Genomic DNA, 26,442 nt, shown 5'->3' on the forward strand with positions numbered 1-26,442 from the left:
GCATTATGAGTTCAATCCTTGAGGGGGCCACTTAGGGATCTGGGGCAAAAATCAGTACTTGGTCCTGCTAGTGAAGGCAGGGGGCTGGACTCAATGACCTTTCAAGGTCCCTTCCTTGGTTCTAGGAGATAGGATATCTTTATTTATTTATAGCCCCAAGTCTTTCCAGTACCCCGTACCCACTAAAAATCTTTTGCCGGTACTACGTACTGGAGGGCACCGCCCTACTTGCACTCCTGATGAAGCAAAGTGGCTTCACCCAAGTGGAGACTCTGATCCAGGTCTGAATTTGACCTCTGTCTGAAAAGCTCTACATGTTTCATGTGATTTCAAGGTTATCATAGTACCAATGGAATTTTTTATTGAATGGAAGAAAGTATTCAATAAGTATGATGTAGAAATTGTGTATAATTTGTTGGCACTTAATGCAGGCCTAAGGCAGCAGGCTCTTATTTCAAAAATAAACGCTAAACTGAAAAAAATCCACTCTTGACAAAATATTTAAATTTTATAAAATATTAAAAATTTTGCACTTCTTTTGGAAATGCTTATTTTATGTGTTATCTATGGTTAAGAACATTTCCTTGGGTCTAGCACAGGAGGGAGGTTAAATAGGAAGCAATCCCTAGGGAGTTATATAAGAGATCTGTAAGTAACCCCAGCCTTCAGGGCTGGCTCCAAGCACCACTTGCCAAGCAGGTGCTTGGGACGGCCACTCCGGAGAGGGGCGGCACGTCCAGCTATTCGGCGGCAATTCAGCGGACGATCCCTCACTCCCGCTCGGAGCGAAAGATCTCCCGCCGAATTGCTCCCATAGATCGTGATCACGGCTTTTTTTTTGCGCCACTTGGGGCAGCAAAAACCCTGGAGCCATCCCTGCCAGCCTTCCTATTTTTCTCACTCATGTGAAGTACTTGTGTTAGGTTGCCCATAAGGTGTCCAGACTGAAATGCAAACCCGTACAAGTGTGATTATTTTCCATTTCGCCTGCAAATATTTTTCTCATCTCTAGCTATGGCATTTCAATCACAAGGCCTTTTCTTGTAAGAAATTATAAAGTAAAATGTAAAGGTGGCATTATTAAAAAGTTTCTTTTACTCGCATTTATTTAATTTATTAAGGACCTGATCCAAAACCAACTGAAATCAATAGAAAGACTTGCGTTGACTTCAGCAGGCTTTCAAGCAGGTCCTTAATGCACCCATTCCCAAAATCTCTGGGCCACATTCTCCATCGCTCTGTACATTGTGTTGTCCCTGGTGTCACATGGTGTAAGGGAATGGAGAACATAGCCATCTGTGAGGAGAGGAAAGAGGAGGGGAATGTACACATTACAGATTTCGAAGGTGCCAAATGCAATTGTGAAAATACAGATGACTTGAGTCTGAATCTGACACCACACCAGTGTAATTCCATTGCATTCCATTGACAGTATCAGATCCATCAAAGATCTTACATGTCCTCTTACCTACTTTCCTGACAGTTCACTATAATTGAAAGAGAGCACACGTGGTGTGAGCTGAATTTCCTGCAATTCCTGGAAGCAAGCAATTATTTGGGAGAGGAAATCCCTTACCTGATGTTGGACCATGAATAAATGAAAAATATTAAAATCCCTTAGGAATTAGACAATGGTTTCTAGCTGAAAAATGGAGAGGATACAATTCCCTTAATTCCTTTATGCTTTTTGCATTGCTAAGATTGCGTATTTTTTTAAAATCTTCTTTTCCCACAATTTTATCTCCCTGATCATCCAGCACAATCAGCTCTCCTTTTGAGTGAGATTCAAATGCAGAGTTGCCAAACAATATTGACATCAAAATATAGTTACCAACATTTCTAAATTTAGGGCCAGATTTACTATACGCTATGTGACAAGGGAACATTTTCAAGTAATCATATCACAGGAAGAGAATGAAAATTATCCCCATGCAAACAAAACTACAAATATTTCATCCCTCCTTGTAATGCAGATGTGCCATGTTATGTTATTTAACTGATTAACTATGGTAATTAGTTATGTAAAATATATGCAACAGACTCTGTATATTTTTGTTTGTTTGTTTCATTTTTTAGGACAGGATTTACCTTTTTAAAAAATACCCTAGATGTCTCTTTTGGTACAGGTTTTATCTTCCTTTAAACTTGCAAGTTCCTCCAGGACATTGTAAAAGAAGGAGAGAGAAAGAGAGAGATTTTCACACATATGAAGAAGATTTATTGAATAAGAGAGCCATAGAATTTGATCATTTTGCTGCATTTTCACTCTTTTTCAGAACAAAGATAAAAAAAGAAATTCCATAAACTGAACATAACTGATTTTATGAATCTTTAAGACGCACATGCATAGTGTACACAGACCTGAAGGCAAAAGGAAAATATGCATATCTGAAAGTCTGACACTCACCGTTGTTTTAGCAATCTGAGTTATGAATGCTGCGCTTTGCTGATGGCGTGTAATTACATGAACTCTGGTGTAAAAATCTGTGGTCCCGATCACCAGCTGGTGTAAATCGATGTACGTCGATGGAATGGTGCTGCTTAGCACTGGCTGCAGATCCGTCCCTGTCAGACAGCAGAGGATTAATAAACAAAATAATAACTTGAACTCCATTAGATCCTTTCATCTGAGTAACCCAGAGCACTTTATAAGTAGCCACTCTTGCTGGGGTAAGGAGGTTTCTTGCCAGCCTAGCTTGCTGCACACAAGGGCAGGTCATGATACTGTCACCTACACTCCCTGTGGGTTTCTGTTGGGAGGGACACTTTAATCTCTGCCCAGGACTCCATGGGATACCCACAAGTTGAGGGAAGGTGCTATGCCGAATGCCCTTTTTCTCTCTTGCTAGCACATCACTTTGGGGCTTGCTCTGCTTGATTGTGGGGTCCCCTGGCAAAGAGGATGTTGTGGACAACTTAAACTATAATAATCATTCTTCAGATGGACTTTCTACCCTGGGAGACCCATTAACGAATTAAGCCTCAGAACCGATCTGTAGGGTAGATAAGGGATATTTAGCAAAGAGAGGAACCATATAGATCTGCAGCCGTGGGAACTGAGGTTCAGCCAAACATCATTACTTGAGCTGACATTTGAGCTGGATGCCTGCGTGACCCGGCAGTCGGTTATGAAAAACCCCATCAGCGAATGGTCAGGCTGTCAGCTTTACACCTTACCCACTGTCCAGAAAGGCAGCCCTCCCTCGCACGGTGCTGCAGAATTAAGAGTTCCACACAGTCAACATCGCCTCAGCTTCTACAGAGATACAGAGAGAGTGATAACTTCTTTCTTGAAATGGCTGAAACATTAATGCACCAAAGTCAAACAGTTTATGGAAATAAGATTGTTTGGTTATTTGTTTATTTCATTTCTTTCCAAGCCTATGGCAGTAACACAAAGCTGATTAATTAGGTGACACTCTGATCAGCCAAGAGGCAAAGTGCAACCCATTTATATCTAGGATAACATTTTTAAGGGCTTTTTTAAAACATAATTGTTTGTTTGCAAAGTTAAAAATAAATAGTGCCTCCTGCAACGAGCAGGCACAGAGAAACTGAGGTTCTGCAAAGATGGATTTATAATGGTGAAAAGAAAATGCCACTTTAATAAAGCACCTCATAATATAGCCGCCTGTTTTCACATACAGCTGAGAGTGACAGACCTCCACTCTCAAGGATTAGGAGGTGTAACAATATAGCAGAGAATATTGCTTAGTATTATTGAACAAAATCCTGGAGGTCTCAGGTCTGCTACTTTTATTCACATTGAATAGCCCTCACAGAAGCACTCTCATTGGGTTCAATGGGAATATTTATGTAAGGACTATTCTGTGTTTGAAATTCAGTGAGTGAGTACTCATATGAGTCAATGCAACTCGGCATGAGTAAAGGGAGGGTAGACTCAAACCTTAAATTCTTACACTTATCCCAGGGAGAGATGAGAGGGTATCCTGAATCAAATCTACATGTCTTCTGTGTATGGCCAATGGGTCTGGATGTTTATCCCTGTCCTGTTTCTTTCAATAACTTAACCATGGTGGTGACCAGATAGAAGCAGGAACATAAGGGTTAGAAACATGGAAAACAATGGGGTGGGGAAAAAAACCCAATTATCCCAAAGTTTTAGGGTCAGATACTGCTCTTGGTTATGCTAGTGGAGCTATGGCAGATTTTTTTGCCAGGGTAACAGCAGAATTCACAGCATAACCAGCGAGATATCTGATATCATCAAGACATTGAGTTTATAGGACATATGGGTCAGATGAGCTGAGGACAATTGCTGAAGCTCATGTTGCAGGGACTGGTGCTGGGTACCCGGGGATGGCTGCAGCGATGTGGTTAGAATATACGGCTGACTGGATGGGATGCAGTATGGTGCACTTCTCCAAGCTATGTGAAGACCTGCCCCATGGAAAAATCTGTGGGTAAAGGAGAACAAATCTCATCCAGGTTCTCTTTGGAGATATTTCTCCCTAATCATTCCATTGTCAGGGAAGGGGGGTTCCTATACAATTCTTCAATTGCTGAGGGGATGGATTTTCCTCTCTCCCAGAGCAGGACATTGGCCCTGCTGAAAAAAAAGTCATAGATGGGCAAGATCCGCAGCTATCTGCTGGGATCCACCAAACTTCACACCAACCCTAGGCAAGGAAGCACCAATAGATCCAGACTCACAGGGACTCCCTTGGCTGCAGCTTCCCCTAGAATGCCCCCTTACTGGAGAATCCCCACAGGAAGGAGGACAGCAGAGAAGCCTTCAGCCATGTTACTTTTCTACCCTCAGTTCTGCAGGCCCAGCCTCATCTCCTCTTTGCACCGCCTGCCCTCCCACTCACTGCCTGCCCTCTTTTCTGTGTGTGGGAGCTAGGACGACTGCGGGAAGGGGCTGGAACACTGCAGCTGAGGTATATACAGAAAGGGATGCCAGGGGACCCAAAATTAATAGCAATGGTGATAGCTTGGTATTTTCACAACACTCTGTATTTTAAATTCATTATCTTTTACATTTGAAATAATGTTATCATGTATAATTATTGTTATTAGCACTTTTAATTAATTCTCTGGTTACTCACTCTTCAGTCAAGTAGAAATTTTACTTCATAATTAAAGTATTCTGTTCTGCCTCTTAACCTCTAGCTGCTCTAATACTGCTTCAAGTAGATAACTATGAATAATCTCACTTCTATCTTCTAATAATAATTAGGAAGAATTTCAATTTGAGGGATCTTCTATCATGGAAACACAATTTGGATTTGAGCTTCCTTCAATTACACAAGCAAGATTCCCATTGACTTGAACAGCAGTTACATGCCCAGACAAAGCGGTAAAGATGATTTTTAAAATGATGTTGTGGTGTTAGTTGTGAACGTTTAGAACCACTATTCAGAGTGGCCAATGGGGGCATAGAACATGTTCAGGAAATAGAAACAGGAAATAGAGAGAGTTTTGTGTTCACTCTATCCATGGTGCTTTGGAACTCTATAATCTCTACAAATATTTCCTGATATTTTTATCATCATATTATTACGGACTACATTTTCTCCTCACATCCATACAGAGCGGGCCAAACCTCACCGTTTTCAATGAAAAAAGGCACACCTTTTAAAATGAATTATGACTGTTCTTCCCGGCTCTTGTATTCACTTTCTGTAGCATTTAGGTTGTTATGAGAGTGCTGCACAAAAGAGAGATATCCGTATACATGTGCTGGGATTTAAGAATATGAAGCATTGTTCATACACAGTTGTGGTTATGCACAGCAAATTGCGTCCTGAGTCCAGCTCTTAACACAAGTAATTGATTTCTACTCACACAAAGCTTTGCTGGAAGTGAATTTTAAACTTGCTTGCACGTATGCAGAAGTGGCATATTTTACATGGGAAGTGCCACTACTTGACTCCTAGAACTCCCTTGTCAGATCTTTGGGCACATAGGCAATTAAACAATCAAGATAAGTATTTAACTACACCCCTGACAAAGAGGATTATGTCTTTCACAACTAGGACCAAGCACATGACATTAATTTATGTCAATGCTGTGGAGATGACAGGAAGTTACAAACCTCTAAATGGCATTTGGTATATTTTATACAAGATGAGATACTACAGGATGTAGTATAGGGAAAGGGTTCCCAACGCCCCTTGCCAGAACCCTGGCAGCTCAATAAGCCATAAGCCCTATTTCTGATTGTAACCAATCTGCTTGTCCAATCAGAGAAAGAAAACAATATTATGTGACCAATCGTAACTACACAGCATTTGAATTCTATTCTATATAGGTTCTTATACCACATTCATCACTGTAGTATCTGCGTTCCTACATCTAAATATCAAGTATTGCAGCAAACTGTTCACTTATCAACAAGATTAAAATAAAACAATCCCCCAACTTTGTTGAGTAAATACAAATGTCAAATGAAATAATTTTGATCTTTTGTGGGCATTCTATAAGAATTTTCCCCCTTAAGTCCTTGCATCATGAATATGTCGTTTTATTCCAGAAGGAATCAAAAGTGTCAGAGTGAATGGATATAAAATAACTTTGTTGCTAATATTGGGTAACACTGTAAATGATTCTATCCTCTTTTCCATGCCTATTAATGCTAATACATGTGAATTGAAAAGAGAATATAATCCATAATATATGCACAAAACCTGCATTATTGTTGGTACAAGAGTCACGCTTGTCCTTGGGGGTTAGTAATATGCAGTGGTAGTACTCTTTTATTTAATAAAGTCTTCATTATTTTTTCTTTTAATTGAATATTTTATACTTTATAGTAGCATTAGTAAGACCATTTTCAGCTGTATTTTTACTATAACCCAGCCATCCTGCTGTTTAGCACTCTGTAGGGATGTGTGAATCTGCCTGTCAAAACCTGATATGAGCCAAATTTTATCTCTTTGGAGATTCAAAAAAGTTCAGCAAACTTCTCATTTATTTGTGTGTTTCTGCACTTTTTTGATCTCATATAGGTAGAAGCAGAAGTGTAGAAACACTGCGACAAAGGCAGTCACTTCTGAAAGTATTTCTGGTCAACCTGAAATGCAGAAGCAGTAGGCCCCACTGAAGTCAGTGGCAGAAATCCCATTCAGTGGGGCCAGGATTTCACCCATAGGTGTTTTGCAGAAAGCCCACTGCATTTAAAGCTTTGAACAGAAGCAAGAATCTTTCCCAGCAACCAAGCAAACAAAATAAACTGAATCCTGCAGAATTAGTCAAGACTTAATTTTCATAAGACTTCCAGTCTAGTTTTCAGACCAGAGAGGATTAGACAGGTATCTGATGCCACCAGAGGACTAGCTCATTGATCTCTCAGAAACAGCTTTAATTCCTCTATGGGTGGAGAGATTGAATATAATATATGGAGATCTACCTATCTCATAGAACTGGAAAGGACCCCGAAAGGTCATTGAGTCTAGCCCCCTGCCTTCACTAGCAGGACCAAGTACTGATTTTGCCCTAGATCCCTAAGTGGCCCCCTCAAGGATTGTACTTGTAACCATGGGTTTAGTGGGCCAATGCTCAAAACACTGAGCTATCCCTCCCCCCTCTCTCCCTCTTGAAGAATTGCCCCCCCTGCCCCTGAATTAGGTTGGGTTTGCAAAGGTTGGCCCTAGTGTGACACATGCTATGTTCAGATGTGTCCATTGTAGCATGCACAGTTACAGGTATTTGCATTAAATAGGAAAATAGAGGTTATAAGAAATGCAACACATTTGACCTGCTAGGAAGCTTATGTATTTCCAGGACCTGACCTTAAAGACTGCAGAGATAAAATAGAGCATTTCGCCATGGACACTGAAACCTGAGGCACGTGAATTAAACAAGTATGATTCTGATTCAGCAGATCCTAGCTGCAGCCTCCACTGGCCCACCTGCAATGTAAAGTTGCCATCCTCAGACAAAAAATCTGAGAGCAGCAATGGTAAAATAGCAACTTTGAGCATTCTGAAACCATTAGCCAGGCCCCAACAACCATGAGATTGGTTTAAAATAGGAGATTTAAAAAAAAAAAAAAAAAAAAAACCACATTTTATGTATCTTTTTATTTGTTTAGCGGCTCATGTTTCCAACTTTTCTCTGTAACCCGGAAGGCTAGAAACTGAGGGTGTGTTGACACTGCAAAAAAGACCCATGGCAGCGAGTCTCAGAGCCTGGATCATCTGACTCGGACTTGTGAGGCTCAGGGGCTAAAAATAGCAGTGTAAGTGTTCAGATTCAGGCTGGAGCCCAGGCTCTGAAACCCCTTTGAGGAGGTCTCAGAGCCTAAGGTTTGGCCGGAGCACAAACATCTACTCTGCTATTTTTGTCCTGCAGCCCGAGCCTGATTCAACTGACCTGGGCTCTGACTCACTGTTGTAGGGTTTGGGGTTTTTTTGGTGTATAGAGGTAACCATAGTATTTTTTAAATGAAAACTGCATGCCTCCCATAAAAATATGATGGCAGGAACTGGGGTGTTAAGTAAGCCACCCGCTATCACCAAATCCATGATACAATTAGGAGAGTTGGTAACACTTGCAAATACTCTATCTTCCCATAGGGTGCTATAATGCCCCCTGGTGTGCAGAGGTGTAGTGTCCAGAACTAAAGTCTGCATCTCCCTGCAGAGTGATTCCCACCCAATGTGTGGACGTCTCGCTGGCCATGGCCTTTGCCTCATTTGTTTTGTGGGTAAATAGCAAAGTGCCATTTCCAGTGCTATCAATCCAGGCCCTTTCTCTAGCACTAATTTAGAAATCACACAGCTTTTGGAGATTAGGCCCTCAGTAAATACAAATAAAAATTCATTGGCAATGTATAGAACGTATGCATTGGGAATACAGCTTGCAAGTCTGTTTATGCGTTGACCTTCCTATTTTGCCAGGTCTAATTCTGAATTGCTCTGCATATCCCAAAGCAACCAATTGCTTATTCTGCCCCTGTTACCAGTTTAGGGTAAGAATATGTTATTGGGTTGTTGTTGTTGTTTTTTGGCCTGCTCTATTTTCTCCCTCTCTCTTTTTTTTAATTAAACAAGACTTTTGTTTTTCCAAACAATGAAAGGGTAAAATGCCTCCCATTGTATCCAGCATTTCCTATACATTTCAACAACAATTCATGGACAAACAGCATATGCCCTGCGGGAAAAGTATTTGTACAGACAAAAGATGTTGATATATTCATGCAAATTACTACACAGTTCTCCAAACAACTGTATATGCTTCCCCCCCCCTTTTTTTTTTTTCAACTGAGGCACCAAGGTGGGAAATGTCTACATTTGGTAACAAAATAAGTTTAGCAAACAGCATTTTAGCCAAGTTCCCCTTACAGAATTCCATTAAAAATATTCTGTAGCAGCCTTTAGTTAACTATTCATGTAGATGACAGATAGTCTTCTGAGCCAAATAGCTCCTGCCCCATGTGCTCTTGTCTTCCAGCTCACAGCTCTCATAAGAGGACATTTTATTTAAATGATTTTCTGAAACACCTACACAATTAATAGGTTTCTTTTTCCCCTCGGATGGATTTGACAAAAACAAAATGAAACCAAACCCCACACACACCCCAAACCACATTTTTTTCCAGTAAACCCACAGGTTAAGACTCATGTTGCATCTCAAAGGGGAGAGAAAGAAAACTTTAAAAAGGTAGATTATTTTCAAACCATTTCTCTTATTGCTTCCTGCTCAGTCAGACTGTCAGGTTCAGCGAGGTCTCAGAACACTGTAGTGTTTTGGGATATGAATTCAATTTTCCTTTAGGGTCTCATTTAGGTCTAATGGAAATGACCCTAGTTCAAAGTCCCCGGAGTAGGAGATGCTTGCCCCTTATCATCAGTTCACATTTAATTTAAGAGAACATGAAGAAAAAAGAAAAAGAGGTACAAATCTGATCTATGTGTTTGCTTTAGCGACAGCATTTGTATGAGCAAATGTGAAAGGAGTAAAGAGCTAGCAAATGGAGTGACTTGAATATTTTTGATGGCAAAAAGCTTTGGAAAAAAAGTTTCCTTTCACCCAGCATTAAATACCGATGAGACGTAGCTCTGCATAAGTAGGGGGGCTAAGAACAGAATGCAGACTGATGTGGACACAGTGGCAAGGACAGACAGACATGGAATTAAAGGGCAGGCTATAACTTTTATTATACTTTAACACAGGGGAGGGGTGCTACCTGCCCATCACCCAGACTCTCCTATACCAGGCATTTAACTGGTTCTAGTGTGGGGTGTACAGGGCTCACTACTATATAACCCGTTAACTGGCTCCAGGATTACAGGGTCCTTACCATATAACCCATAACACAGGGTGGCTCTCCTCAGCCTACCCTCCTCCCCAGTACTGAGCTTTCTCTGTGTGCTAGTGTGTGTGCACACACACACACACACACACACACACACACCCCCCAAGCGGGACAGAGTGTGCTGGGGACCTTGGCACAAGAAGACCACAATGGCTAACCGTGGGCTGCAAAGGCCACAAGGTCTCACTCTATCACAGGGGTCAGCAACGTTTGGCACGTGGCTCGCCAGGGTAAGCACCCTAGCGGACCGGGCCAGTTTATTTACCTGCTGACGCGGCAGGTTCGGCCGATCGCGTCCCCCACTGGCCGCGGTTCGCCGTCCCGGGCCAGTGGGGGCAGCGGGAAGCCGCAGCCAGCACATCCCTCGCCGCTTCCCGCCGCCCCCAGTGGCCCGGGATGGCGAACCGCGGCCAGTGGGGGCCGCGATCGGCCGAACCTGCCGCATCAGCAGGTAAATAAACTGGCCCGGCCCGCTAGGGTGCTTACCCTGGCAAGCCGCGTGCCAAAAGTTGCCGATCCCTGCTCTATCACATGAGCCCAAGACCCATCTCCAAAATCCCAGGTCTTTTATCTCTGAGAACCATTCATTTTATTCTCTTAGCCACACTGGAAACTGGCCAGACATTCCGACGATATATAACCATCACATACTGTTACGAGTAATCGAAACAGATATAAGGGAGGTGGCATCTTTGTCCACTTTTGACAAATAAACACCACCACCTCAGTACTTCAGCTAGGTACTAAGCACATCCTTTACTTAAGTAATATAACTAGGAGCCAATAGTTAGCCCACTGTATTTATTAAACAGTGCAATAAGGGCCCTACCCAGCTACCATTGAAGTCAATGGACCTTTTTCCCAGACTTAAGAGGAAAGTGCATCAGATTATAAATGAATTACAATGCATTCATTCATATATTACAGTTGAGCAACACTTTAAGATCCCATCTATTGTTAATTGCATTTTGGAAATTTTACAATGACCATAATGATTTTCCATAATAAAATGGGTGAATTCTGGAGACCTGACTAAATGGGAACTTGGATTGTGAAGAGACTGAACAATATGGCCCCAAAATGTGAACTAATTATGTCAATCTCTTTAAATCCATGCCTATGGGCTCTGCTACCAATTCTTTTCATAAAGATATCACGTAATATCTTGAAGATGCCATTCAAATACAAAGTTCTAATAGGTGATTGTTGTCCCAAAGCACAAGGAAAAACAAAACATGTATAAGAAAAAAAAAATCACATTTGCATCAGAACAGTGCAGTGCAAATATATATATATTGTATCAGACAGTATGTAAGTCACTGTCCGTTTCTATCAATGATAGAGCAGGAAAACCCAGTATCTCATATTACTCCTCTCTTTTCTGCAGCTTCCCCTTAGGTATCACATAAATTAGTTAGCCAGATATTTACCTTTCCTCAGGAATAGGCTGTCTTTGTCAGTTTGTCCTGACTTTATCTGTGGTGAATCAAGCTGTGCCTGAAGAGTTCCAGAAGGTTCCTTGACTCAGAACAGAGAAACTTCTATTTAAATCATAATAATAATAATGGTGCCCAATTCAGTTGCCAAAGTAGGAGGGGAAAGTTTTCCTAACTGTGATGTTCCTTGCTACAACATAGGAGAGCATGGGGGATAGCTTGCCATGCTCACAAATCTAATCCAGTCAAGGAAGAACTGAAAAGTCAGAAGGTAAATGAGTTAAAGTATCTCAAAGTGACAAAGGAACACCTGAAGATCAGATAAATTTCATTCTAGAAAAGTCAATGGATGTTCATTTCAGTTATGCAAGAAGAAAGGCATGCAGAACATAGAAGAAAGAAAGTGAACAAGGCACCAATGAACTACCACACACAGTTACTAGTAATCAAAACAGATATAGGGGAGGTGGCATCTTTGTCTACTTGCTTCACATCACTGATGGAGATGAGCAAATCAATGGCAAAGTTCAATGGTTTGCAAAACCTCAGCTAGCTATGAAACAATTCCCATCCTGTTTCCATCATATGGGTTGAAATTCACCCCAGTGTTCAGAACCTGTACAAGGCCATACACACCTATTAAGCCCTCCGTATGGGGCTTAAATGGTATATTGGATGCCTTGCAGTGAGGTGAATTTCACATTTTGCTGTACGATCTCCAAAGTGACTTCTTGTGGAATGTACAAACACACTTCTCTAATGGCAGAAAAGATTTTTTTTTCTAAAATCACTAAAAATAAAAAGGAAATTTGTTGCCAATTTTAGTTATGTATCTATGCAGGCAACTAGTCCTTTCATAGAAATTCATGACTTAAACCAAGTATTTAGGATAGTCTTAGAACAATCCAAGCGTACAGTTCTATTCATTCCCAATCCCACTAAACCACTAAGCAACTATGCAATCTGAAGGACAAAACAATCACAAGACATTATATAAAAAATTCAGTTTTTGAACAAACTAGAGAGTTAGCCAGCTGTGTCTCCCATATTGTATCTCAGATGCTTATGTTGTATTCTTTCCCCCTAGTTTAGCAGATGAGTTGAAAAATTGCCAACAAAGCATTGAGAGTTCAAGATGCAGATTTGTAGATCAAGGTGGTATTTCTCTCCTTAACCACCTCCCTCAACAAGAAAATAATATCAAAGTTAAGAAAATATTTTGTTAGTCTGTATTCTGAATCAACTTTTTTAACAAGTGCCCAGGGATTTCCTCAAAATACACCTCTACCTTGATAGAACGCTGTCCTCGGGAGCCCAAAAAAATCTTACCGTGTTATAGGTGAAACCGCATTATATTGAACTTGCTTTGATCCGCCAGAGTGCACGGCCCCGCCGCCCCGAGCACTGTTTTACCGCTTTATATCAGAATCCGTGTTCTATCGGATCGCGTTATATCGGGGTAGAGGTGTATTAGACAATTGCAGACTTGAAATGTCCAGAATTATTCCTGTGGGCAAAGAAAATGGAAGTGATTGTAAAAAATAAATAAAGATAAAGCTTGCAAAAATATTATTCAGCATTGAATAATATGGACCAGATTATCCCTAATGTAAGATCACCATTAATTTGCCTGATTATCCTCTGACACTGATCTAAAGCTAGAATAACTATTCAGATGCGATCTGTCATGTGACAATTTTGCCACTGGCCCTGCAGAGACAACCCGGCCGCATCCCCTATTCCTGCTCCATGGCCCCTATGCCAGTGGGTGGGGATGAACTATGCTATGGCCATGCATAGTTCCTTATATGCTGATAGAGATCCTCCTGGAGCCTTATCTGCCTGCTTTAGGGCTCTGGATTGCTGGAGCTGGAGGATTGGGGCCACTGGAATTACAATGCTGTAAAATTGCAGTAAGTGAGAAGAGAATCAAGGACAACGTAGTCATGCTAAGGATGAGTATGGCCGCAGATTTTGCACATTCTTGGGCATAACAAAGTGGGAATGAATTGAGTTAAGCCTTACATCTAGATTTTCAGTATTCTCTGTGGATTTGCCAAACCATTAACTTTTTGTGAAAGCAAGTGGGATTGGTGTGGTTTAATAAGGAAATATTAAACCAATTTGAGCATTTCTTAAGAGTTATGCATCCAATGCTTTTAGCCACCAAAAGGAAATTGAAGATTCAGTTATCTTCATTACAAATAGCTCTGATAGAAATAGAATGTAGCATGCAGATACATTTATATCATCTGATTTAGTGAAACGCTAAAAGGAATAATTTGGAATTCAAAAATACACTAGAGCAGAGTGAGAGTCAAATTTTCTAATGAGTTGAAGTAGTAAAAGTGTAAAATTTAAAATAATTCATTTAGGGCCCAATCTAATGCTGAGTGATGTCAATAGGAAACTTCCCATTCATTTCAACAGCTAATACACCAGATCTTTAAAAGAGAGGGTCAATAGACAAATAAAACAGTGTACACACTACTTACAAATGGATTTTAGATCGGATATTCCATTATCTAAGGCCTAGTCTTTGTATTCTCATCACAGGTAAAATTCCTATTTACTTAGTTGGAGTTTTGCCTGCATACCAAATCTGGATTAAGGCTCCCACTGTTTTTCTGTGCATTGTCATGAATAGTTTTTAGGGGTTAGGGTCCATTTTACACATATCTATGCAGTCAATACACTATGGTCCTGATCTCACACCATTGAAGTCAATGGGAGCTTTGTCACTGAGCTCAGTGAACACAGGATCCAGCCCCTTGTGAAAGCAATGTTGACTTGTTGCAGGGTTTGACAAGACAATTAAAGTCGGTTTAAAAATCTTGAGTTTCTTAAAACCTACTCAACCTTAGGCATAAATATTTAATTTTTTTTTTATAAAGACAAACATAAATAATTCAAACTGAATCTATTAGGAGTGACCTCCCTATAAACAAAACATGAGCCGTCTTAGCCCCCAGTCAATAGGGACATCTGTCACTCATTCGGACATCATCCAGTACAATGACCTGGACAAACCCATTCTCCAGTCAGCAGGAAGAAGCTGTTCTGAGGTGGCTTTGCCAAGTGATTTTTGTGGTGAGAAGCAGCAGTTGATGCTGGAATGGCATCAGGCGCACTCACATTCTGTTATTTCGGTTTAAATGTTTTATGTTTGCCCTTATAAAAATTTAAATAGAACACTCTTACCCTTTAGCAAGGCGTATCAGGATTGATAAAGGAATTTGGCTTCAGAAAATAGAGAGGGACTTATCAGGGGCACCCGAAAGCTCTGGACACTATTATATTTATGGAAAGCCCTGACACTGTCTCACCAGACCAAGATTTTGCTAAGTCACATCATTTCTAAATTTGCACTGAATTTAACTCTGTGTATTAACATATATAACAACTGGGGTAGGTATGCCCCTTACATGAATGCAGTCCAAAAGGAGACATAGAAATCAGAGATCTGGCTGGATTTTTAGCCTTTATATAAATAAATCCACAGTAGTGACAATTGGATGTTCCAAAGATTTTTTAAAAAGAGTTCATGTACCTAAGAAATATAAGCATTGCAGCTTTTCAAGCAAAAGTGGTAAAAATGCCCATGTCTTGTCTACACTAGCACTTTGTTGCTTATATCATTCATCATTGCAGACCGTTACTGAAATACGGCTAGTATAAACGAGGCCAAAGAGAGAGGACAGACTACTATCCAACCATTTCAGTGGTCCAGGAGTCAGAACATCTCTGGGTGCTTTGATTCTCACCACATTGTGTCATGAAGTTGAACCTTACATGCAACATCCTTTAAGTGATAGATCAGGATTATGGACTGTCTCATATTCCGGGGATGAAGTTTAATATCATGTATCAATGTATATGTGCACAATTAGAGATATAAAACTTAACGTTTTTACAATATGGAGAACCAAGGCAGGCAAAAATTAAATAAAATGAAGCTCTGATGCACTGTTTTCAAGTCATTCCTGATCAGGCAATGCATAGTAGCTATGCAGTGCGGACCAGATGTGTATATAAAACAGTTTACCCATAGGAGGGACAGGGATAGGAAGAACCCTCCAAGCAACTGGGCACTTAATAGTATTAATGGAGTTAACTTGCTCTTTGTCATTATCCTGTCAGAAGACGAGACAAATAATTGCTTTTTCCACAGAGAGGATTCATATGAATCATGCTGGCTTCTGAAGCAGCTGGGTTTGGGTATACATATATATATATATATATATATATATATATATATATATATATATATGTGTGTGTGTGTGTGTGTGTGTGTGTGTGTGTGTGTGTGTGCGCGCGCGTGTGTAGGAGATGAATTTTTAAAGATTTGTGCTCAATAACTATGAAATACAAGAGTTCCATTTCAGAGAAAGCTGGTTTTACCGAAAGCATTTATTCCGATTGTGCTCCAATTCTACACAGCATGCATAATTTAAAAACAATATATTTTCAATTATTTTCAGCTTCCAAAACAAGACTTTTTATGGATGTTAAATATAACCAGGTAATCATTAAAATCTTGCTTGTGTTGCTATTTCCTGCAGTTCAAAGCCAATGTTAAAATTTTTTAGTAGTAAATGAGACCTCTGGAGAGAAATGGTTAGAAAGAGATTTAATCAGTTTTTCCACAAGGAAGAGAAAAAAAAATAAGCGGCAGCAAAATAGCTTTCAATTTTCCTACTTGTTTTGGAATCAAAGTCATGCTCCAATATCCCATTGAGAAGAAAATCATTCTAAGCTAGCAGATCTACAGAGTGAATCTCCATTTCCATGAAAATGTATTGACATTGTGATCTCACTAATATGCGATTATATCCAGTGACAAATTGACTGCATGACCAAAAGTGTTTGGGTAGCATTATCTAAATGTTCGGATATGTAGTTTGATGTGACCTCATGATTCTAAAATTAATTCAGACCCTTATAGGATGGTTTGAAATACCTGTCAGAAATAACAAAAGTGACAGCTTAGTAAATCATATTTCAGTGACACCTTAGTGAAAAGTCAAAAGAAATCAGCTTGGTCTTCCTAAATAAATAGTTCAATGTTCAAGCTACTTCTAGCCCTCAGACCCATGTCTGTAAAAATATATAACTTAACAATGAAAGATGCACAGACATGTAAAGGCTCACAGTTTTCCTGTGAGCATAACTGATTTCTCATTAAATTCCTATGTCCATAAAAGCTGCATTATTTCTCAAAAGTTGGCCATTTTGAACTACAGGAAAAAATCATGGCCGACACATTCAAGGCTCACAATCTACCATACTGCTGTGATTGTAGGCAGCTGGAAGAAAATTTCAGTAAGAAAAAAAAAATCGAATTGGGAAGAATTTTCAGAAGCACCTAATTAAAGTAGGTTTCTAAGTTCCACTGACTTTCACATGGACTTACATAACTTAGGAGCCTACATCCCGTTGAAAGTTAGTGGAACTTAGAGGCCTACATTAATTAGGTGTTTTTGAAAATTATACTCACTGTCTTTGGTCAGATGGGATTGATACACTATAACAACTCGGGGCCAAATCCTTAATTCTCACAATATACCTATTAGGTAGGTATAGCTCCAGTCCTATGAAACACTTGTATATGTCCTAAACTTTACTCACATGAGCAGCTCCATTGAAACCAAAACGTACAGAATATGCATTGATGTTTTTTTTTTTTTTTTTTAAACAGGCTTGGGGGCCTACACAAGCATTATCATCTCTATTTTAAGACAGAAATATCGAATGCTACACTTTCAAAAGGACTGACTCCCGGGACTTGTTGGCACTATTCAACACTCAAAATTTGTGATGGTCTTTTGAGACCCACAAAGTTAATGATGGTCACAAATGTGTGTTTTTAAGTGTCAAGCTCCCTGATTGGTGCCTATGACAGATAGCTCAAGCCAGACAGAGATTTTTGGAGAAGATTGGTAGGAATACATGTTTTGAGGCCCACAGCTATGGATAGAATTATTTCAGTTTTGATCTATCTATAGTTGTGCCCCACATATGGGGACCCTTAATTTGTCCCTTATGTCCTCCCGCACCCTATATCCAATAAGTAGCATCCGCTCAGATAAAAAGTCCTGATCCCACTGAAGTCAAAGGCAAAACTCCCGTGGACTTCAGTGGGAAAAGATTTCACCCTATGTTTTCAAATAATGGTCTATACAATCCTACACTCTTATGTGAGTATATATTTTTCTGCCCCGTTTAAAGTAGTGAGGGTGCTGACCCTTAAAAAATAAGGTGTATCCTTTATTTTTCATGCAGTTGGCCTGTGATTCCTGGAAATCTAGGTGAGGTACCCTTGTTATACAGAAAAACTGGAATGCAGCAAAATGTATGGCCTACCATTTTGCTGTGTTTTCAGGCAGGAAAATACTGATTCAGATTGCATGCACATCAGCAGCCTGCCTTCTTAACACTGGCCTTCTTGTTTCTGTAATCTAAGGAGCAAGAGGAAAACGCATGAGATCTGCAAGGTGAGAGGACTATCAGGATGCTGCAGAAGATTAGAGAGAAGTGTTTGCTGTCAAAATAAATTAAACCATCTTGGGTTCCTATTCATCTATTTCTTGTACATGGGAGGAATTAAATTGGAGAGTCATCCCAAAAAGAAACCAGAACAACAATATTAATGTTGGTGTTTAAATAGCTCGAGGACAAACAGTAATGATCTCCACAATCAACAGGATGGTTTTCTTTCTTTATTTTATTTAACGAGAGCAATATATGGTTGAATAAGTCCTATCTGATGCTATGTATGAGCCATTCTGTTTCTTTTTTCTTATTCCCCCCCTCCCTCCTTTTTGAAGGAAAATAAAAAAGTAGATATGGTAGAATTTAAGCCACCATTGAAAATCATATCCCTTTTTGTCAGGGTTTGTAGTTTTATGTGGGTGTGGAGCAATTTACATAATAAACCGACTCTGCAGCTTTGGCTTCTGGAGAAAGTCTTTGAGGAGAAGGTTGCATTTGTAAAAATCAGAGCTCAGAGCTGAAAATGTTACCTAGTGCACTGTGACGAGGTGCTCTACTCACCGCTGAGTGGCACCTCCTCCTGGCTGTTCTGGGGATTCACTCAGGCAGGCCGATGCCCTTTCCTGTGGTTGCACTGAGTCACTCTCTGTCTGCAGTCCCCCTCTCGCTCCAGGAGAAGCGGCTTCCTCTTTGTGACTTGGTTCTCCAGCCTGGTCAACAAGCGGTTTCCCCTTCTGGGATAGTCTTTCAAAGTCTCTCTCCACAAGCAGTGTCAGGCAGTCCTCACACCCGCTGCCCAGACTATGTCACTCCTGCAGTGATCTTAGCATTCTTCCTATTCATTGTCCTTAATGATACTACTCTGCAATGGTTGGTAGGGGAATCCAGGCCTGCCCTTTTCTCTGGGTTCCAGTCCAGGGCCCTTTACCAAGCAAAGTCTGCAGCTTCCCTAACTTTACTGCTCTCGCCCCTGGACTACTTCCTATTTTGCTTCCAGTCATCCTAGTCAGACCCCTCTCTCCTGGAGTCTAGTAGAGAAAGAATGGAAAGGGGAAGAGAAGAGAACACACAGGGGAAATTGAGTAAGTTATTTTGCATGTCACGTCATTATTTGATAGACAGCTTCATGCCACAATGTTACAATAAATAATCCAATAAAAACGTTAAATGATGGGATGGGATAGAATGGATTGGGGCTGGTGCATGTAATGAAGTTCACTAAGGGCCGGAAAATGCCTAGAGCTGTACACCATTTTAGGCCGAGATGAAAAGAACTAGGAAACTATCCTCAATCATGTTAATGACAGGAATTTCTAAAATATGCATCAAGTAGTGTAAAGGAGAGAGGGAAAGCTGCCCCAGTTGTCTGTAAACTCTAACCTTTGGTGAGTAGCTGTTGCAGAGATGGAGTGGTAGGAAAGCAGTTACATATGGATTAGTTGATCGCAGAGCTGACTTCTCTCTTTTGCCTCAAGGGTTGTTTCTCTATTTATGAGCACCATTTATCTTTTATCTAGCCCCAATGTAGCAGAAAGTGATATCCAAAACAGACAGCATAATTTGTTCCATTAAGCTCAGAAAGCTTGTTCCTTGAGTCCTACGGAATATCCTCTTGAATTGCCTGATTTTATTTCTATCCTAACCGAACTCAGACACCTGAGTGAAAACAAGACAGTGCCTATGCTTATCCAGAGTATCTTCACACCAACCTGTCAGGCTGCATGACCTGAAAAAAAGACCTGGACAATTACAGCTGGTCAAATATTAAAACATTTGTGACTATGTTCATGAATAAAAGTACTGAGTTTGATTCAATATTGTTCATGGATCATGTTGTTTGTTATGCATGACTATTTGGGCAGGCATGAGAGATCCATGAAATTAACTGAAAATCCCCAAACCTTCACAAATTTTAGCACAAATCAATAATCTTCTAATAATTACAGCTGGAAAGTGTCTGTTTGCTGCGTGCCATTCATTATTTGTCATTGGTTATTCTCCAGTTTTAAAGAGTTTCAAACTCATCCATTCGGGCAGCAGAGACAAAAATCACCTGACATAGGGTATGCTGACGCTTCAAACTGGGATTGTAATTCCCACCTAGAGAGGCATAAACATGTTAGCTCCGATAGCACACTAAAAACAGAGCGGAGCTATGGCAGTGCAAGTGACCAGCTGCCCCCCACACACTCCTAGCATATCAAATTTGCAGGGAGGGATAGCTCAGTGGTTTGAGCATTAGCCTACTAAACCCAGGGTTGAGAGTTCAATCCTTGAGGGGGCCATTTAGGGAACTGGAGTAAAAATTTGTTTGGGGATTGGACCTGGTCCCTTCCAACTCTCATATGCCATGAAATGGCTAACTCCTCCAGATGCTCGCAGCTACGCTCTACTTTTGGTCTGTTAGTTCGAGCAGAGCTAGCGTGGGTACATGTACTTGACCTGGGAATTATACCTCAAGCTCAAAATGTAGACACATCTTTAAGTTGACTAAGCCCACATCAAGTGTGTCGAGTTTTTAAGCAAACCACAGGCTGACATTGTTCTTCCAAATTATTTGGCAAACACAAACAATTCCATTAGCAGAAATGAAGATTATTAGGTAAAGGATTTGCACAGAAGGGCTCAATATGCAATGAATATTGTTTGTGAGTAATAATTCAACCGGTTCTAGGTTCAATGCACACAGGTGTAGATAAAATATATGCTATACTTACATACCCACAAAGTTGCTATCATCATTAATTAGCAGTAAGAATTTGAAATGTGAATTTTGTATGATTTGGAATTAATTATCCACCAAAAACTGAATTGGGTGTGTGAGCAGGAAATTAAGGTTATGTTACAAAAAACGTACTGTGTGAAACTAACCCAAAAATGTGTAGCAAAGGCTTTTAATTCTTTTGGCCTGTTGTCTCAGCTGAAAAAGGAAACAGAAGAGGCGAGTGAAGATCCTTGGACCTGGCATAATCTATAGTTGGATCTAGCTAACAAGGAAGCCATTCAAAACTTAGTTTTGGAAAAGCATGGCGGTGTCCACTGAGTTTTGCCTTGTGTTTCAGGCTGATTTGAAACTCAACATTCCAAGTAAAACCTAGTGGTGCAAACTATACCTACAAAATATGGGTCTGTCGGTGAAAAGTAGGAACTGAAATTTGTTCAGATAAAACTACCACTGACCGCAAACTTCTGCCTAGCCTTAAACTGAACACAAGTCCTTGAGATTTGAAAAGGGTGAGTTAAATTCTTTTTAAAAATTTGCAAGTGTAGTCATTAACTGACTTGGGTTGAATTGTAATTATCAAATTATAGTTAAAAATAAGCACAGAAAGTACTAGAAATCTCACCAAAAAAACCTCTGATCTTGAAACATTGTCTACTCCATATCTACAGCAAAGATATTTAGATGTGTGAATTTCCTTTTCATAGTATTCAAACCTTTCAATTCTTATTCAGACTTGACTTATCAACCTTTTGAAGTTCGCAAGCAAAGAGCAGTGCAGTCAAATAACAAATAAAAAGTGTTCTTTGTGTAGCATTGAATAGTGCATGACAGAACAACTATTTCTTGTGAAAAAGCATGTCAATGCTTTCAAGGTTGCCTATATGCTCATAATAGGCCCTCTTCAATGAGATTCTGAACACCACCATTGGCAGAATGAGCTTTCTCTCCACCAACCTCTCTCCTCCCCCCTTCTGATGAAGGAGAGAAGAAAAGATACAAGAAATCAGCATGCAAAATCAAGTTTCTGAGCCAGCACTACATTCAAACTGCTCTGATGTACTCAGCTAAGGCAGAAAGTCATGTTTAATTGGGAATATTGCTGCATTATAAGCATATTCTGAATATAATTTTTTTTGTCTGTGAGATTATGAGGCTGGGCACCGTATCAGTAGAAGAGACCAGACAAAAGAGGGAGGGATATTCATAGACCATGTTTTGGCATTTTCAAAATCCTTTTCCCTGTGAGCACAATGACCACACATACACACAGTTTGAGATGGGGCAGCATAGACTGAGCAGAAGATATTCATTAAAAAAAACAACCCAACAACCCCACAGCTCTGGTGTTCAGTAATCGCTCCGGGCCCTTTATTCAATGACACAGTTCTGTGTGCCCCTGCTTAACAGAACACTGGTTGCTGTCATGCACCTCCCACAGATTTCCTGTGCATTGGAAGCTAAACCACTTAAAGGGACTGTTCCCAATACCACGGGAGATATCCACAGTCCATTTCAGATTTTAGTTGTGTGCTCTTCAAAACAGCATTCATTTATTCGGTTTATTAATTTTTGGAGCAATGCATTGTTCCAATATGTGATAACACCTGAAAAGAGAGGGCGGTACGTCTGTGTTTTCACAATCCAGCTTCTTCATCAGAGTAACAAAAAGTTGGACCACCAAAAGAAAATATAGCTAACCTTAAACAATATTGTCTCTTCTCCTCTCCGTATTCAAGTGACATACATAGGAGCTACTGGATGGGCATGTACTTGAAGAATTAGGCACACTTGCTCTCTTGACTTAATGTCTGACACAAAAACCTCACAGCATGGTTTCTTTAATCTTCTTTACGTTGCAGCAATGTCTAGTGCAGAGGAATTCACCAAACCAGCTCAAATAATAAGATATGGATTAATCCCCCGTGACATAGGTCATTGCTTCCAGGATGTTCACAATCCAGCCTTCCCCTCCTACTAGCTAGTTAGAAAATCTCACAGTGTAAGATTTTACTTTAATTTATGCTTATACTGCAAATTCTTTGGGGGCAGGGACCATCTATTTCTTATGTGTTTACACTGTATCTTGCATGATGAGGCTCTGATCTGTGACTGGGGCCCCTGGGTTCCACAGCTGCTCAGTGTGCATACGTAACATTAGAAAAATAAGTACCCATTCCATGCACATAACAGAGAAGACCTAAAGCAATTCAAACAGAATTTAAGCCAACGATACTCACTAGAGCTTTTGTCTTCCCACTGCATTACACAGCTTTCCCTAGGACTGATAGCGAGTTTACCTTGACAACACTACTCAACTGAGTCAATGACCAATACTCATTCCTGTGGAATGGGCCAGGTTCCAAGAGGTGCAGACTTTCACAGACGTCAATGGGAGCTGCGGGTGCTCAACAGCTCTCAGGATCACGCTTTAATAAGTACTTCATTGTGCTCATAAACATCACATGCGTGCTTGAAGGACGGTGCACGTGCGTTAAATTCTGGGTTTCCATATGCCAAGAGCAGACTGAACAACTTCAGCCCTTCCCAAGAAGGAGCCGGTGAATGGGAAATGCACAAACCCTAACAATTGCTTTATGGCCCTGGGGGTTTGAAAAGGACCCTTCTCATATAATAGACAGGAGAATGGAACAGATCATCCAGCATGGCAATATCCTTAAGTACTGTAATTGTTACACCGGGGGATTCAGACAAACAGAGAATGAGATTTTCCTTGCCATGGCAACAACATGTTTATGGGGGGGGGGAGGGGAAATAGGTGGAAAGGGAGAGGGGTGCAAAGGTTTGCTGTGGAAAAATTCAGTTTGCGACTAATGCAACGGAGAAGTGTTTTGAGAATAGAAGTTCATCCATGTGAAAATATGACCCTGTGATGCTGCCAAAGTCAGCGAGACCCAGTGTGAGGTGCTGAATAAGCACTGGCAAGGAAACTGAATGCCAGCTAAGGGATGGTTGCATTAACAGATGCACCTGCATTTCCTGAGATGTCAAAGCAAATTCAGGCATGGGAATGCATGTAACTTTACTCTTTTGTGCCACTTCTGCCCCCTTTCCTACTTCATCAGACCCCCTTTTCTACTTTCTCACACCCTCTTTGGTAATTTGGAAGAGATATGCTATAAAGGAAAGAGCTGAGTTTGCTCTGTTTGAAGGAGGGAGCCAGGGCATCACATTCGCCTTGGGTGAAAACCTGAGGTACATGAGGTAAGTGAAAGTACACCAGCGCCCTTGGCTTTGTAGATTAAGGGCTTTTAATGAGCTGCAGATTTTTTTAAAAGGTAGAATAACTCTTTTTGTGCTACAACTCTCAGTTGCCTTAGAAAGAGAGAGAGAGAAAACCAGCCATTGAGAGTAACAGCAAGGAAAATATTTTCCATGGAAGATATTGCAATTTATAGACAGTCCATGATGGTGTAAAGCAGAACAAAGGTTTTGTCACTGTGAATTTGGAATGGCTGCTTTACTGATGAGTGGTGACGCTACGAATGTCTTATTCGGGTCATGAGTAGCAAGGTAACTTTTATACCACCGTCCATCACCATATACTCTGTAGTAGCCACGTATACATCAGGAAAGATATTTTAGAAATGTCTTAGTCCCAATCATTTTTAGCTCCCTATTATGCATCTTCAGGTTGCCTTAATTACTATGGGGGAGCTGGGATCCTTGTTCACACTCTCACATGGATAAGTGCTTGGTTGCCTCCATGGTATTATTCCTCTCTTCCATTTTACACTGTAGAGGGCTCTCTGTTGGTTCAGGGATCTGTGCAGAGGAGAGCATGGGTGCTGGGGGAAGAGGATACACAATGTCCCACCTTAATCCCTGAAGAATTTATTCAGAAGCAATAATTCAGCCTGCAGCTACGTTGCCTTTCCCAAGAACCACCCTCCATAGCAGAGAGGCTTCCCAGAGCAACCCTGGCTATGAGTCACTTTGATAGAGAGGGTCCAAAGAAGCCTCGTTCTGCCAGGGAAGAGGATAGCTATCAAGGGACTGTGCTACTGAGAGACTAGAACTTTCTCACCGGCCACCCCCGAGATCTGCATGATTTGTGAGTGTGTCCCACCATTCATTCTGCATAGGGACAAACCTCTGGTTACAAATGGAGCAACTTAAGTACAGTATAGCTTTGAGGGGATCCATGCAAAGATTCCAGCCTTATGTATCCAGCTGTACAGGTCTCACAGGAGAAGAAAATTATAAACCAAACATCATCTTGGAAAGTTGTACAATGACTTCAGCAACTTTTCTATGCATAAAAGAATCACAGTTTTAAAGCTTGATGTCTTGGCATTTTATGTGGCTACAAACAAGAGTTATGTATCTCATTAGAAAGATGGGAACCTCCCCTTTCTAGTGGTCTAAAACTCCCATTTCTAGCTCTCAGGAGTCACAGGACACCAGGCTTTAAATCTGCCACTAACGCAAGACTGCACACAGCCTATCTTGGGATCCATTCAGTGAAAAGAACATTGGGAGGAGAGAGTAATCTCCATTTCGGGAGGAAATAGTTCTCTGATGGGTTGTTTTTAGAAACAGAATCTGTATAATTTCCTCCAGGCTTGTGACAGAGCCAAGAACAGAATTCAGCTCTTTGGATTCCTTGTGCTGTGCTCCAGTCACAGGGGAATACATTGACTAGGTCAGTCCACCCTTTTGAAAGAGTTGACTCGCAATAGCAGGTCATGTGGCACACTCACTCACCATTGTGTGGCTACAATGTTTTTTTTCTTTTTTTAAGTTTGTGATGTTATTTAGTTTTATCGTTTTAATTGAGAGGACCACCCTTTGACCAAGAAAGGAGATGTTTTTAATTTACCTCACTGATCCTTTCTTGATGAGCATGCAGCTTCTTAGCCTCAATCTAACATTGCTTATAGATTTTGGATGCCTGTTAAAAACTGAATCAAATAATGTAAAAAATGGGTAGCCTATATATATTAATATCACAATAATATATTATAGCTCATAGAAATGTAGGGCTGGAAGGGACTTCAAGAGGTCATCTGGTCCAGCACTCTGTTTACAAGCTGAGTGAGTAATGTCGTATACTCTAATATGATACCATTGCTATAGTGCGAGTGTGACAAAGCATTCCTTTTAGCTGTATAGCATGCCCTTTTTAATGTAAAAGTGACCAATTCTAAAAAGATGGGTGCTTAAATGCAGCCTATCTTCTCCTGCATTGTTACAGTATGAATAATTCTCCCAGTTCTAAGCAGTAACATACTTACTGCGCATGAACTGCATGACTTAAATGGAACCTGACCAAAAAAATCCAGGTGACCTTTCAATAGATGGGTGACCTGGCTAATGTTCTGTCCATATTTTGAGTCCAATATGAACACTCTCGTGCTCGATTGAATGTTAACATGGTCTAGAGAAGAGGTGAACGCACTGGCTTTTATAATCCATATGCTATTCATGTACAATTTGCATTTAAATCAAAGCTGTGACCTTTTAAAGGCCTCAACCTGCTTAAC

Source organism: Malaclemys terrapin, chromosome 12 (assembly GCF_027887155.1).
Source record: "Malaclemys terrapin pileata isolate rMalTer1 chromosome 12, rMalTer1.hap1, whole genome shotgun sequence".
NCBI lineage: Eukaryota > Metazoa > Chordata > Testudines > Emydidae > Malaclemys > Malaclemys terrapin.